General features: G+C 33.6%; 1 long non-coding RNA gene across 1 annotated transcript; it reads left to right on the top strand.

Annotated features, from left to right (window-relative positions):
- Nucleotides 1–9573: 9573 nt before the first annotated feature.
- LOC132171649 (uncharacterized) lies at nt 9574–10581 on the top strand. The gene is made up of 3 exons (XR_009439055.1): nt 9574–9696; nt 9787–9937; nt 10409–10581. It is a non-coding gene; the product is annotated as an uncharacterized LOC132171649 (long non-coding RNA).
- The last annotated feature ends 4968 nt before the right edge of the window (nt 10582–15549 follow it).

Raw genomic sequence — 15549 nt, 5'->3', positions numbered from 1 at the left:
CGTCCATACAAGATATGTGGGCACAACGTGCTGCTTCCATCATCGTTGATTTGGTATGGTATGAATGTATGATATCATATTGGCTTATGTTGCCTAGGACGATACCTGCAATGCATTTTCTCAATGGGCAATTACACCCGTCTTCTCCATCACGAAGCCCAGCGTCCTTTGCAGTCCGTATGCCCTCAACTCCTCCCACCCTGAGCCGCGCGCTAATGGAGTCTTCATCAATACCTGATACACTTCCCCTGGAGCTGAGTTGATATGTGAATAGTAACCACCCCTTAATATAATCTTCATCCACAAAGACATGTAGAAGCCCATCTTCATAAACCTTTCTTCAGAGGGGTCTGTGGAATCCTGTGATAGCTTCTCCATTACAACTATTCCGCAATCACCTTGTAAGCAACGGCGACCCTGTATCGTTTCAGCATCTACGGACACGGGCACCCCTTCGAAGATACGGTCTTGGAAGGTTATAATTGCACTCCTTCTCAATTTCTATGCTCTTTTTTCGTTCAATTTGTTTAGTTTCTATCTCATTTCAAACCCACTGTGACCTATATTTGTGCAGGCGTATTGGACAAGGAGTAGCAAGCGATCTCGGGATCCAGAGTCACCCATCTCCTACAAAAGGCGTAAGGTATGCCTCAAACCTGTTATTGGGTTTTTTTGTTGTTTGGCAGTGAAATGCACATGATTCATAACATGTAGACATGAACATTTTTTTATTACGTTGGTATATTTCTGCATAGATGGAACCCGCTGAAGGCGAGGATCCATCACTTTGGTCTCTTGAGTTTGAACGTATGTTTATGCAAATGTTGGTTGAATTGGCCAATACGGGGAGAATAGTGAATGTAGTTCGCCGCAACCCTCATCCCTTGGCGGTGCCCAACTATCAAGCAAAATATGGCTAGCGATTCCTCCACACTAACGATGAGAGTATCTTGTATGTAGTTCGCCCTAAGGACATCTGCTAAGGAAATAAAAGTATCGCTTTTCATGCGAAATAGCTTGTAGCAAGTGCCATGATGCCCATGTAATACCTCATGCACGAATGCAGCACCCGTGAGGGCTGACGTGCGCTGGGGTATCCTGTCCACTTCATTTGCTTCATCAAACAAGGACTCAATGTGAAGCAAATACAAGAACATCTCCCCAAACCAGTCATCGTCATCCAGGACATGGTTAGCAGCACCATAGAAAACAAAGTTGGGGGAATTTGGGTTCATCCTGTTTGGAAAATGTATAACATGGCAACGTCAAACACAACTGATTGCAATTACATGGTCATTACCAAATATTTTGCCATCACAATATTGTTGTTATCTCTCTTTTTGTTTTTTTTTTTTCCCCTCTGCACAGTAAGGAGATACAACAATTCATTAGTGCAAGTATTGCTCTTTCAAATACAACAAATGATCGGTGTTCCCTTTTGATTGGTGTTATGTCATGGATTTGTGTTAGTCTGTCCTGTTATATCTATCAAGTGAGTCACAATTAAATTAAATTATTTAATAATAATATGTAGTAAGTCATAATGTGACTTGTAACATTAATTTATGAAAAATATATAATAAGTCATTAATTTATGCATAAATTAATATATAACAAGACATTACTTCATGCATAAAAAAAATCTTGAACCTAATTCTTAGACAAAACAGTTGTATGATCGTCAAATTATCGGTGTAAGTATTGATTATTCAATATTGGTGTTCATCATAATACCCATTTTGCACAATGTCTTAATTATTCTCATTTTAACACGAGTTAAGCTAATTACAACAATTAAATAAACTAAAAAAAAATAAAATTTTGAATTAGGTTTTGTAGTGCAAATATAATCGTTCACTTTTTGTTCTTGTTCCTTTTTTAAGTAAAAATTAATCCTAACAAATGAATATAAAAATATATTTTTTGATATTGTTATAATATTAATTAAATAATTTAATTTATTATTCGTTTAGGGTTTTCTTTGGGGGGCAGGGGGGTGAACATTGATTTAACATGCTATTAAAACATGTGTTGGGCTTTAGGGTTTAGATGATAATTTTTTTTCCCATCTTATAACTGGGCAAATTAAACACAAAGTGAAGTATATTTTCCTAGTCCTATGAACTTCAACTATTGGGTAGTAATTTAACATATCTATCTGCTAAAATAGAAGTATATAACAAAATCTATTGCAGACTGGAACTCAAAACAATTACAATCAAAAGCTCTTAAAATAAAACCACGTATTTATATTAATTTTGGTACTTGGACATTCAATAAGTGTTAATTAGATCAATTTTTTTAAGTGTTTTGCATATCTTTTATTATATATTGTCGATTTTCATTTAAAAAAATCACAATTTTTTTTTTTTTAAAAAAAAGGTAGCCGATCTTTCTTTTTTTTTTTTTTCTTTCTATTTTTAAGAATTTCTATAAAATTTAAGATATTTTAACATATATACACGGTTAAGATTATTGATCCAGTACTCGGTAGCTAAAGTCTTAATCTAACTCTTACATTGTTTTAAGCATAAACTAACTAACTTTGGACATTGAGATACAAGGGATAAAATAAAATGGGAAATTTAAACACAAAGTGAAGTATATTTTCCTATTCCTATGAACTTCAACAATTTGGGTGGTAATTTGTGTTTAGCTCTTATATTGTTAAACAGACATAATTCCTATGAACTTGACCTATTCCTAATTTGTGTTTAACTCTTATATTGCTTTAAGCATAAACTAAGTCTGGAAATTGAGATACAAAGGATAAAATAATTATCACCAGATGACAATATTCATTCTAATATTAATACAATGTACTAGAAGATAGAAGGATACAAATATTATTAACATTAATCATAGGATTTCTAACCAGATAAACTAGCAAACCATAACAAATGCAGGAAGTTGAGGATAAAACATGAGGTAAACAAAAAGTAGGGTATAGAAGATAAATCAAACATGTCACATTAGTTAACTGCCGGAAGTTCAAGCAAATATAAAAAAGGTGCCAGTGGCACAAATATTATATGCCAATTATTCTTGGAAATAGGACATAACAACATTAAACAAGCCGACAAACCCATAGAAACATGCTGAAAAAAACAAATAATGCCATAAGTAGCATTACAAACGGTCCAACACTGGACATAGCAGTCAACATGCATACAAACTAAAACCACAAGTGCAACAACATAGTTACAGCTTCTCAATCCAAGACTTCTTCCTTTTTGGAGGTAGTGCAACAAAACCATTACGGACATTCTCATCCCTAAAGAGCTCAAATGCCCTAAAATACCTATCATCATCTAGGTTAGGGGCAATCTCATCCAACATGCCAATGGCCCTACTCATGGCATTGGAAAAAGATGCACCACTACCTCCAGCACCTGCACTACCTTCCCCACTACTCATTCGCAGTTGATCTTGTAACAACATTTATTTCTTCAAACGGTTAACCTCAGTAAACTCTTTTAATGCATCACTTCGAAGAGAGTCTATATGAGATATACCCTTACCTTTCCTCTTGTTGTTTTCTGTGCTAGGCCCAGAACTATCAACTGGATGCTTACCACGCCCGTTACCCCCAATGACTATACCCCTATTTTGAGGAAGAGGTTGGCCACTTCCCTGACTGGAACCACCCCCAGAACCAAGACCATCCCGACTCACACTGTTATCAACAGCTGCATTGGTTCCTTGACTAACATGCATTCCAAACCGAAAGAGTTTCTCATTCAACTCGTCCTCTTTGTCACTACTCAGTGGTGTCCTAGCAGATGAATGGCGGAGGACCCAGTGGCTGTTGAGCCATTGAAGAGTATACCCAATATTTCGTAGTTTGGACAGCCCTTCCTTCGGAAACGACTAGCCTTCGGCTTGATCTAGGACAGACAAAAAAATAAAAAATAAAAACGTTTGTGTGTGACCTAAAATTAGAGAGTGGGAACTGATATATTAAGCAAGGGTTTACCAAACTTTACCCTAAGACACTGCTGCCACTGGGTCTCCGTCCCCTAAACTGTGTTTGATACTGGGTCCCAACCAAATCCAGTTCTGTGCTGGAGGAGGTCAGAGAAGTCACGGTGGTTCATCCTAAGTCTGAAAAATTTAGTCCGATACTGGATGGCAATGTAGGTCCGACCGGTCATTGTTGGAAGCTGGGAAGTTATAGGCGACCACAAGTTCAAATGAACTGACCCATTCACTATTCTCCCCGTATTGGCCAATTCAACCAACATTTGCACAAACATACGTTCAAACTAAGGAGACCAAAGTGATGGGTCCTTGTCTTCAGCGGGTTCCATCTATGTAGAAATATACCAACGTAATAAAAAAATGTTCATGTCTACATGTTATGAATCATGTGCATTTCACTGCCAAACAACAAAAAAACCCAATAGCAGGTTTGAGGCATACCTTACGCCTTTTGTAGGAGATGGGTGACTCTGGATCCTGAGATCGCTTGCTACTCCTTGTCCAATACGCTTGCACAAATATAGGTCACAGTGGGTTTGAAATGAGATAGAAACTAAACAAATTGAACGAAAAAAGAGCATAGAAATTGAGAAGGAGTGCAATTATAACCTTCCAAGACCGTGTCTTCGAAGGGGTGCCCGTGTCCGTAGATGCTGAAACGATACAGGGTCGCCGTTGCTTACAAGGTGATTGCGGAATAGTTGTAATGGAGAAACTATCACAGGATTCCACAGACCCCTCTGAAGAAAGGTCTATGAAGATGTGCTTCTGCATGTCTTTGTGGAGGAAGATTATATTAAGGGGTGGTTACTATTCACATATCAGCTCAGCTCCAGGGGAAGTGTACCAGGTATTGATGAAGACTCCATTAGCGCGCGGCTCAGGGTGGAAGGAGTTGAGGGCATACAGACTACAGAGGACGCTGGGCTTCGTGATGGAGAAGACGGGTGTAATTGCCCATTGAGAAAATGCATTGCAGGTATCGTCCTAGGCAACATAAGCCAATATGATATCATACATTCATACCATACCAAATCAACGACGATGGAAGCGGCACGTTGTGCCCACATATCTTGTATGGACGATCCACGTTTGTTCAAAAACAATGGACGGACTGATGAGTATGCACAAATCTAGATGCCACCAGACATACGCGGTTCGCAATTCACGTAATGGGTTTGATTTGGTGTGGTGTAGGTGCACGACAAAAGTCTGCGTGGATAGATCAAAGATGTTCATTATGTACAGATTACATGATGGGTGAGGTGGCGTCCATCCAACAACTCCATGGTCAACAACTTCATCCCTTTACCATGAGTGCGAGTCCATCCTGAAATTGTCTGACTCTGAAAACGGACGGTCTGATGAGTTTTGGAAGAAATCGGATGATGTTCAGCTAATGTTGGAATTCCCCCACTTCACTTTCGCTTTTCCTCTCATTCGTCAGCTTTTGCGGCAACCAACGCATGGAGAACGTGCGTTGTATGCCGTTGCAAATCTCCTTTTTTGATTTTTTTCCTTCTTATTAACCCAAGACAGCATTGGCGTATGATTCCATGCGTCGCTGCATGGAATGGAATTACAGGGAGCTGCCACATGTCATACTTGCTATTACCGAATACCAAGATTGACGGTTAGGATTAAAGCACCTTCTTTGTTTTGAATGCATCTCGTTTCCCAAGCCGAGTTGAGCGTGACACTGGGTACAGACCAACATAATTCATTGTTGCAGAGCCGCTTGACTTCAATTGACGTTGCAATCTTCACGTCAAGTAGTAAATCTACTGCAGTGGGTTGGTGACTTGGTGGGTGGGGGTTAGTGGGTGTGCAGTAATTACCCAGCGAATCTGAGCCCCAAATACTGTAGAACACTGGCCTTAAAATCAAGGCCTATCGTGCAAAGGGTTCGAGTGTGCGAACTGGGCCAGTTTAGGAATTTCTACTTGGATCACATTTCGGAATGAAATTCCGGTTGGGTTTTGTGATGAACGGGCCGAACACCACATCTACATGGGTTTCCTAAAATATCCAAAACAAAAATGAATATTGGCCTATCCAAACAAGGCCTAAACTTTCGGTTGAAGTCAATTTGAGGGTGTGTTTGGGAGTGCGTTTTTTAAAAAATAATCTGTGATTTTAAACCAAATCGCAACTCTAGGGTGTTTGGGATTGCGATTTAAAAAACGCAAATTTTAAAATCGCAAAAAAATCTACGATTTTCATAAGCTGATTAGAGGGTGCTTATTTGAAAAAGTGCGAATTTAAAACAAAATCACGATTTATAATAAAAAGATATTTGGCGCAATATCTACCTTTTTTAGAACGGGATTGAAAAAAATACCAAGAATACCCACCTAAAATATACTAAAACCCTTCTTTTCCTTTTTTTTTTCTTCATCCTCTCTGTCTTGTTCATCCTTATTGGTAATTTAGTCATGAAACCGCAATTATATGCTAATGTTATCCAAACACTCAATTGATAAAAAAAGTACTTTTTAGTATATTTTACCAAACGCCTGTGCGATTTTAAAAAGTAGCGATTTAAAAAACGCAATTTTTAAAAACGCAATTTTTAAAATTGCACTTATTGAAATCGCACTCTCAAACGGGCCCTGAATTAATTAAATTACTATTAAATTTTTAATTACAATTAATTTAAATTAAGTAATTCTAAATGGCTTATTTATGTCCTATTAAAAATAATGTGACTATTTTTTTTTTTTTAAAAAAAAATCAATCTGATTTCATTAATAGTCGTCAATAGCATAAAAACTCTTACAATCACAGAACATACAGTTCTACAAGATCATAGCCGAAACTAAAAGATTACACATCAAAAAATCGAAAACATAACAGATCTTACAATAAAAAACCAATCTATGACATCAAACATCCACTATGCTATTAAGAATGATATGACTATTAAAATCACTCTTGAATTAAAACTTAATAATGATAAATCATAAGTTCAATGATAATTTTAATAGTCACATCATTCTTAGTAGGACATAAGTAGACCTTCTAGAATTACTCATTTAAGTCCCTCATTCGAATTTAGTTGGCAATACTTGAAAAGAACCAAAATATCTATAATTTTTATTTATTTTAAATAATAATAATAATAATAAGAATAATAATGTGAGTCATGCCAGACCCACGTTAAGCCGCAGTCGGGACCCAACGTGAGTCTACTACTACCGAAATACCCATAAACCAGACCCTTTTCCGGTCTTGCTAGAAGGATGATGAGGAGCTAATCTCCCTCTTCTCGAAAGAACAGCAAAACAAACTCCATGGAAACATCAAGACGGATTCGTATTTAGCTGGGGCTAGCAAGGAGGCGGTGGAGTGGATGCTGAAGGTTAATGCCCATTACTCTTTCTCTGCTCTCACGGCGGTTCTCGCTGTTAACTAACTCGCTAGGTTCCTTTCGGCTTCTGAGGTGAGCAAAGGAAGCCGTGGATGACCCAGCTAGCTGCTGTGGGCCTGAACCCTTCGTTTTTATTTTTTATTTTTTATTTTTTTTATTATTATTATTTTTAACTTTATTTTTTATTTTTTTATTTAGAATTAAGGGTAAGTTTAAAATTTTATAAAAAAGTCAATATTATAAAGGTCATTGTCTCACTTTTAACATTTTAAATCTGACTAGAGGGTTTAAATTGATTGCAATTAAAAGTTCAAGGATTCAAATTGAAAAGTTTTAAAGTTTGAGTGGCTTGTCAAGTCGTGTAGTAATTCAGGTGTCTAAAGTAAAGTTGCCAAAAATAAAATTAAAAATTAAAAAATAAAAATTTATATGAAAAGCTTCACAAAACCCCCTTAAACTTTTCCTTATTTTGACACTAATATCAAAAGTTTAAAAGCTCTTAATTAATAATATCAAACTTTCATTTATTTTAATTACCCAATTCGATTCGAAATTTTCGTTAAATTTTGTCAAAATTCACAACATACCCCATTTAAAAAAAAAAAAAAAAATTGCAAAAATGTTTCAATTTTTTTATATAAAAAAAATAAATAAACACCTGAATCTTTACAATTTATTTATTTACTTATTTTATTAATAAAAATGAAAATTTTGACAAAATTTAAATAGAATTTTTAACAGAATGAGATAATTGAAATAAGTTGCAATTTCAAACTTCGAAGATACTTTGCAAATGCATGAAAGTTGAATGAAGTTCTCAAAAAATAAATCATAAATGCAGAGCTGTACTCTTTTACAACTTTTGAATAAGGATAAATATTTGGCATCTTCCTTTTGAATTTTGGAAGTTGGTTTGTTTGGGACATGTAGCTAGTGGGGTTGGGAGGTTACTCTATGTTAATTCTTTTACTGGGAGCCATCAAAGATTGAGTTTAGCTAGAACTCTGGTGGAAGTAGACACTAATATTGATTTTCCAAAAAATATAGAAGTGGATAAGGGTAATGGTAGATCTTGTTTAGTGGGAATTGAATATCCATGGATTCATTCTAAATGTGATCAGTGTAAGATATATGGGCATTTAAATACTGCTTGCCTCAATAGTTTGGAAGTGATTAAGTCCCCAAGTATTATAGCCAAGTTTGGAGTTAGGTGTCTAGCTAGGAAATGCGCTAGCCACATCTGCATTATCATTACTAGTCAAGTTGCAATTGGAGCTCTCTAAAATCACTTATAAAGCCTAATCTCACATAGTAAAGAACTAATGTGAGATTTAATACCCATGAACACCTTTATACTCTACCCACACAATGTGAGCTATTCATCTTCCCAATATGGGACTAAGGCGTTACAATTCCCCCTTAAACCCGTGACGTTCTCGTTAGAGTCTCGTCATGTAGTGCTCCAATGCCACATGGCGTTATTTGGTTGTTCTGAGAGCCTTTGTTACGACCCAGAGAAAGGACTAGTCACATTTGCGCTATCACTCCAAAAAGACTAGTCAAGTTGCAATTTAAGCTCCATAGAATCACTTATAAAGCTTAGTTTTACATAGGAAGAAACCAATGTGAGACTTAGCATTCATGAGATCCTTTATAATTCATCCACTTTATATGGGCTATTCATCTTCCCAATGGGACTGGGGTGTTAGACAAATTCTAAGCATTTGGATGAGCAGAAATTAGAGCTAGGTTTGGAAGTGATCAAGTCCCTAGGTATGTGGAGAGTAACAAAAGTGCAAATAGAAATAAAGCAAGTAGTTGGAGCTGAGGGGATATATCCTGAGAGAGGTTTTTTCCCCTACTTGTGCTTTGAAATGAAGATTTTCATTTGGGATGCAAGGGGTTTGAATGACCCCAAAAAACAAAAAGAGGTAAAGGGAATGGCTAATAGGTTGAAGGCTGATATGTTTTGTCATGTGGAAACTCGAGTTAAAGAAGCGAATGTTGGGTCTGTTATAAACAGAATGGTTCCTGGTTGGTAGTATTTGTGTAATTACTGACGTCTTTGGGTGTGTTGGAAGACAAATACTGTTTCTACTCGATTAATTCAGTCTTCAAGTCAAACTATTTCTTTGTATAGTTTGACGGTACTGTGAGTACCTATTGGGATTTAAAGTGTATATTGAGGTCTAGTTAATCAATTCATTTTTCCTTTTTTCACTTAAGCGGTTCTATCTGGTTGGACTTCGTTCAGGATAGCTGATGCTGAAGAAAACTTAGGTGAAAGTGAAGTTCGAGAAGCTCATTTGGCAAAATCCTTGTTTTTCGTTCGAATTGGTGACAAGGTACATATGTATCATAACTTATTACTCTTGAAAGTGTTGCCTTCTTACCGTGGTATTTAATTTTCACACTCAACTTATTCCCCCATGAAGCCCAGGAGAAAGCATTGGAACAACTAAAGGTTACAGAAAGCAAAACAGTTGCAGTTGGCCAAAAGATGGACTTGGTGTTCTACACTCTGCAGCTTGCTTTTTTCTACATGGATTATGATCTAATTTCCAAAAGCATTGATAAAGCAAAGAAGTAATGATATGAAATTTGTCAACAATATTCTGTGGTTCTCTTCTTGAAAGTTGGGCACATGTACTTATCAAAAAAAAAGAAAGAAAGAAAGAAAGTTGGGCACATGAGTGATTGAATTATAACTGTTTGCCTAATGGTGTTAACTTGTTTGAAGAGGGAGGAGATTGGGAAAGGAAGAATCATTTGAAGGTGTATGAAGGCTTGTACTGCATGTCCACTCGAAACTTCAAAAAGGCAGCGGATCTATTTTTGGATTCTATTTCAACCTTCACAACTTATGAACTTTTTCCTTATGACACTTTCATTTTCTACACTGTCCTTACAAGCATTATATCCTTGGATAGAGTTTCCCTGAAGCAAAAGGCATTTTAGGTTTTCTCAATGCATGTAACCTATTTCAATTTTTTTTTTCCCCTATTTTCCTGACCCAGTTCTGTGCTAGTAATTTTACAATCATTTGATCCTTGGTAGGTGGTGGATGCTCCGGAGATCTTGACAGTGATTGGAAAAATTCCTCGAACTCTTTATATGATTGTCAATATAAATCATTTTTCTTGGCGTTTGGTAAGTGAAGGTCTAATATGAGCCTTAAATCTTTTATATAACAATTGAGTATGTTAAGAAATATAAGTTCTTTTGGTTTGTCTGCACGGTCTACTTTCTTGTGATATTCTGGGCTCTTTGGCATTTTCCCGTCTTTAATCATTTGGGTTTTATAAAAACGAGCTTGAAACCTGTGCAATGCACGGGTTGTTTTTAAAAAATGACCGGAAGAAAAAAATAATAATAATTAGTGGATGCATATTAAAAAGAGACTGCGAAAACCTATTACATTTTCACTAATTGATTTAGCGCTTGAATATCAACTACTATATGTATCTGCAATTTCTACCAAATATATATATATATATATATATATATATATATATATAAACTAATAATCCAAATTAAAAGGTGTGCAAAAAATTGTTATAATACAACACTAACAAAAAGATCATGGTTTGATTTTGTCCATGACTTCATCTTCCCCTTCCCAAAATAACTTACTAAAGATACTTTCGAAGAGTGAAAACTTTATTCCTGAATCATGCATAAACAAAAAATATATATAATTCTATACTTGGTTTGAAAAATTTAGCATTTTTTGTTTTAAATTCTTACTTCTTAGAAAAATACTAATAATTTTAATTAAATTTCATTTCCCTTTACAACACTTTTTCTTATGCTAAAAATACATACCATAGAAAAACGACTGGTTTATGGTTATAGAGAATGTAAAGGAAGCAACAACTATTATCAAACAAAATGAAAATTCATTCGTTAGGTCTATTTTAATGGACAAAGCCATCAAAGAAGTTTATACCACAAATTATACATTGTTTTATAGCAGCATTCACCGTTTTCAGAAGCAGAATTGGAAATAGTATGAGAAAAACTGAAATGTTGTAAGCAGCTAAATATGAACACTAAGATCAAATATATTTATTTGCATTTTCTCAAATTCTAAATAGAGTATTAGAATTTGAAATATGGCTGTGATTCCTATCCCGGAAAGAAAATAAGTTCTCAAATGTAATACCAATCTTAGAAGCTTAACTTGAAAAAAAAAAAAAAAAAAAAAATCCCAAAATAAGCAAACATTGCTTAGGTGGTTATCCTAAAAAAGTAAACTTATTACAATCAAATTAACAAAATTACATCAATTACAACTTTCGATTAAAATAGAGAAGGGCAATATTTTCTGTTGATTGTTTGTTTCAACCATCATTCACATATATAACATAAAAGAAATTGTTTTTCGAATAAGAAAAACAAAAAAATTGATAGGAAACTCTCGCTATGCGCGAGAGCAAAATTTATCTTCAATCTCTCTCACACTCAAACTCATGTCTCTCAGTTTCGCCTGAAATTCTTGTATTCAAACGACTCTAAAAATTGTGTAACACTGATTCAAGCAACCATACACACATCACACAAATTGACATCAAGCATGAATATGAATATTCATCGAGCAGTTAAATTGTGAAAACAATTGTACTCTTCTTCATCAAATTCTACTAAAGAGTGCAATAAAAACTAAAATATATTATTAGAAACTAATGCTTTGAGAACGTATATAAAATAAAAATTTAAGAAGACTTGAAAAGTCTCTAAATGCATTTTACAAATTGTTTACAAACGAAGGCAAACCAATAACGTGCATTTACTTACAAACAATAAATAAGGAATATTTGCACCTATGAATAAATAAACGAAAAGAAAATTTAGTAATGATTATTTCTAACAGCGTACACTGTTGAACAATTAAACCAACAAATGATGAAAAAAAATGCTGAACAATTAAACCAACCAACAAAGTATAGATTTACTTTGTATTTCCCTAGAACCAGCAGTGTTCTAATCCATTGTTGCTGTCATCTTCTTGGTATGCTTCTCATCTTCAACATCATGTGTTAACGTTTTACTCTCCTAAACACATGTTTAATGGTATGCTTGAAGAAGATGTATAAACACGATAAGAGTCACTAAATACAACGTTTCACTAACTTAAACATATATTTCACACTTAAATTACTTAAATTAACACTTGTCAGCAAAATAAAATGAAATGAAGTATAAAGAAAAAAAAAATAGCAAGAAGAAAAACTGCATTATAATTATCAAAGCTTCAATAGAAATTAATATTTTTGGTGTGATATTTCATTATAAATAAAACCCATATATTTCTCAACATTTGAAAACAATAATACAAATAAAAATAAACATTTTTTTTTTCATGAATACAATTTTAAAAAAAAAATTAAAAAAAGAAAAGAAAAAGCACTTCAAAAATAAATGTAGTATAAAAGAAAAAAAATAGGAAAAAGAAAAACTGAATTCTGATTATCAAAGTATTAATATAAAATTAGTAAAAATCTTTAATATTGTTGATGCATTACCAATTATATTTCAATACAAATAAAATCCATATATTTATGAACATTTGAAGAAAAAAAAATAAAGAGAAAAATAAGCATAAATTTTTTTTATAAATGTGAAATATTACAGATTATTTCACTTAAAATTTAGTGCAATCAAATGCTTAATTATCTATAATTTGGTGTTTCGAAAGCATTTTTGTTCTATTTATGCACATCGATCAAATTAATTCTTGCCTTATTTTGATCTTTAAAACCCTTATAAATGAGAGAGATAGAAATTACAGAGAAAGAGAAGCCAATCTAAGAGATAGAAATTTTAATACAAAATAAAATGAAATATTTTGCAAAACAAAATCACAAAGAAAAAGAAGCAAAGTGCTTCACGAAGCCACAAACAAAACAAAAGTAAAGTGCTCTTGGTTCCGTCAAAAAAAAAAAAAAAACACAAAACACAAAATAACATCATTTCCAATTCGTTGAAATAAAGATAAATTATTTTATGGTCCAAAGTAAATTTTTATAGTATTTAATAATGTAAGTGCTGCTCACATCATTTAAAAATTTTAAACAATATATATACCATTAAATACTAACAAACAAATAAAAAACTAACAAGTAATTTTCAATTAGTGTTTACATAAAAACAATACAAGTGGCTATTATTAACGAAATTCAAAGTAAAAAAATGCTAAGCTTATTTGCATGTTAGTAAATAGTAACCTTTGTTGGTCAGGGAGCGAAGTTGAGTAATTCTAAAAGTCTGTCTTATGTCATTTTTATATCTTTTCAAAAATGAAATAACTTTTAAAATTATCATTTGATTGAAATTTAATAATAATTAATCACAAACTCAATAGTAATTTTAAGAGTTATATTATTATTGTAGAAACACAAGAACGACTATAGCATTACTCGGCGAAGCTAGGTGTATGGGTGGGAGGTAGCAAACTTCCAAAATTTTAAAATTTACTTTCTAAAATTAATTTTATACCTCTCCATTTTATTTTATTTTATTTTTAAGTTTTGCCCCTCCCAAACTTAGAATTTGTAATTGGGCCCTACATGTATGGTAGGCATGTGCAAATGAGTAACATGGGGGGTGCGAGTATGGTTGTGTTTACTGGTTAGCATAAAAAAATTAGGGCACCTAGCCATTCTGAAAGCGACTTGTTTGGTACTGTATATTCAAAACCGGACAGGTTTCCCCTCATGAATCAGACTTTCGAAACCCCTACAAGGAGTTCATCACTTGCTTTCAAGTTTTAGCGTCTGAAAGTGACTTCAATTTTATCACTTCTATGAGCATGATTTTTCTTCTTTGTGCATAATTGCTGCTCCTTTTTTTTTTTTTTTTTTTTTTTTTTTTAAATAGTTTAATCGGTTTCCCTATTTAGATAATTAAATGGCTTTAGGGAAAAAAATTGGTCTAATAACTTTCTTCAGGTTCAAAAGTGGGAAGTAAACGTGGTAGGTCTGTCTAACAAATAATTCTCTTTAAGCAAATTGTGACTATTTTTCAGGAGAAATGTTAGGTGTTTTCTTGGTCGTAAATGAATTTTAATTTTTGAAAACCGAATAAGAGAAATATAGGTCGAGTTTTTTTTAGAAAATAATATCCGTATAGGACCTGAAGAAACCCCTAACATTCTCTATTTTTTAGATAAGATCATTATGAACCTTAGAGATGGTCGGTCACCGAACCCCAACCCAACTTGTTTTTTTCTTTATAATTTTTTTAAGATAAATATGAATAGAAAAATGATAGAATTTGTATGAAAGAAATGATTTGTTACACATACATATTATATGGAGTTATTAATCACTTTTAAAATTTCAGAAAATTATTTATTTATCGTGACGTGTAGAGCATTAAATTATAATAAAATTGTTTTTTTTTTAAGGGTTTAGAATTCAGTCTTGTTTGGGCAGGAGCAAAGTGCCAAATTCCTTTCTCAAAGTGGACAAATTTTGGGCTAATAAAGAAAGGAGTAATTAATGCACGAATTAATGAGAGCATAGTTATGCCCGATCCGAGGCCATGTCGCCACGTACATCGTATTAAACTATATTCTTCTCATCTATAAAAACTAGCTTCAACAATTTTGTTTTGTCTTTATTTTTTATTTTTTAGTGAATCTATAAGCTGGAACCAAGAAACGTATGCTATACGTATGCTATTTGGATTGACCCGGATGAAGAATCAAACCTGTACGTTGATGCACCCAACTTTAAAGTTTATGATTCTACTTTTTTTTTTAAATGAATAATTCTTCTTCGGTTCTTCTACTTAAAAAAAAAAAAAAAAGAAAAAAGAGAAAACTGCCCTTACCCTCTTAATCTATTATGCAAAAAAAACCAAAGACTTAAAAGTTTTTTTTTTTTTTTTTTGGAAGAAAAAGAAAGGGTCAGCTGGTGACCCACACAGCCACAGCTAGCCACGCCATGCGGATCTTTTTTATATTAAAAAAATATATATCGAAGGATTTTTCTGTTCAATATAAATTGAAAGGGATAAATGTAGTTCTCCACACACACAAAAAAAAAAAAAAGGGAAGAAGAAGAAGTAAAATTAGTACATGCGGTTACACCGATTAATTTGAATGAACTTTTTGTGGTATAAACATGTTCAGAGAGCCTATAGTGTACTTGCAAAAATAACAAATAGATTCCTTCACTAAACTTTCGTCAAAT

This window comes from Corylus avellana, chromosome ca2, assembly GCF_901000735.1.
Source record: "Corylus avellana chromosome ca2, CavTom2PMs-1.0".
In the NCBI taxonomy this organism is placed as follows: domain Eukaryota; kingdom Viridiplantae; phylum Streptophyta; class Magnoliopsida; order Fagales; family Betulaceae; genus Corylus; species Corylus avellana.
This window is presented reverse-complemented; position numbering and strand designations above follow the sequence as displayed.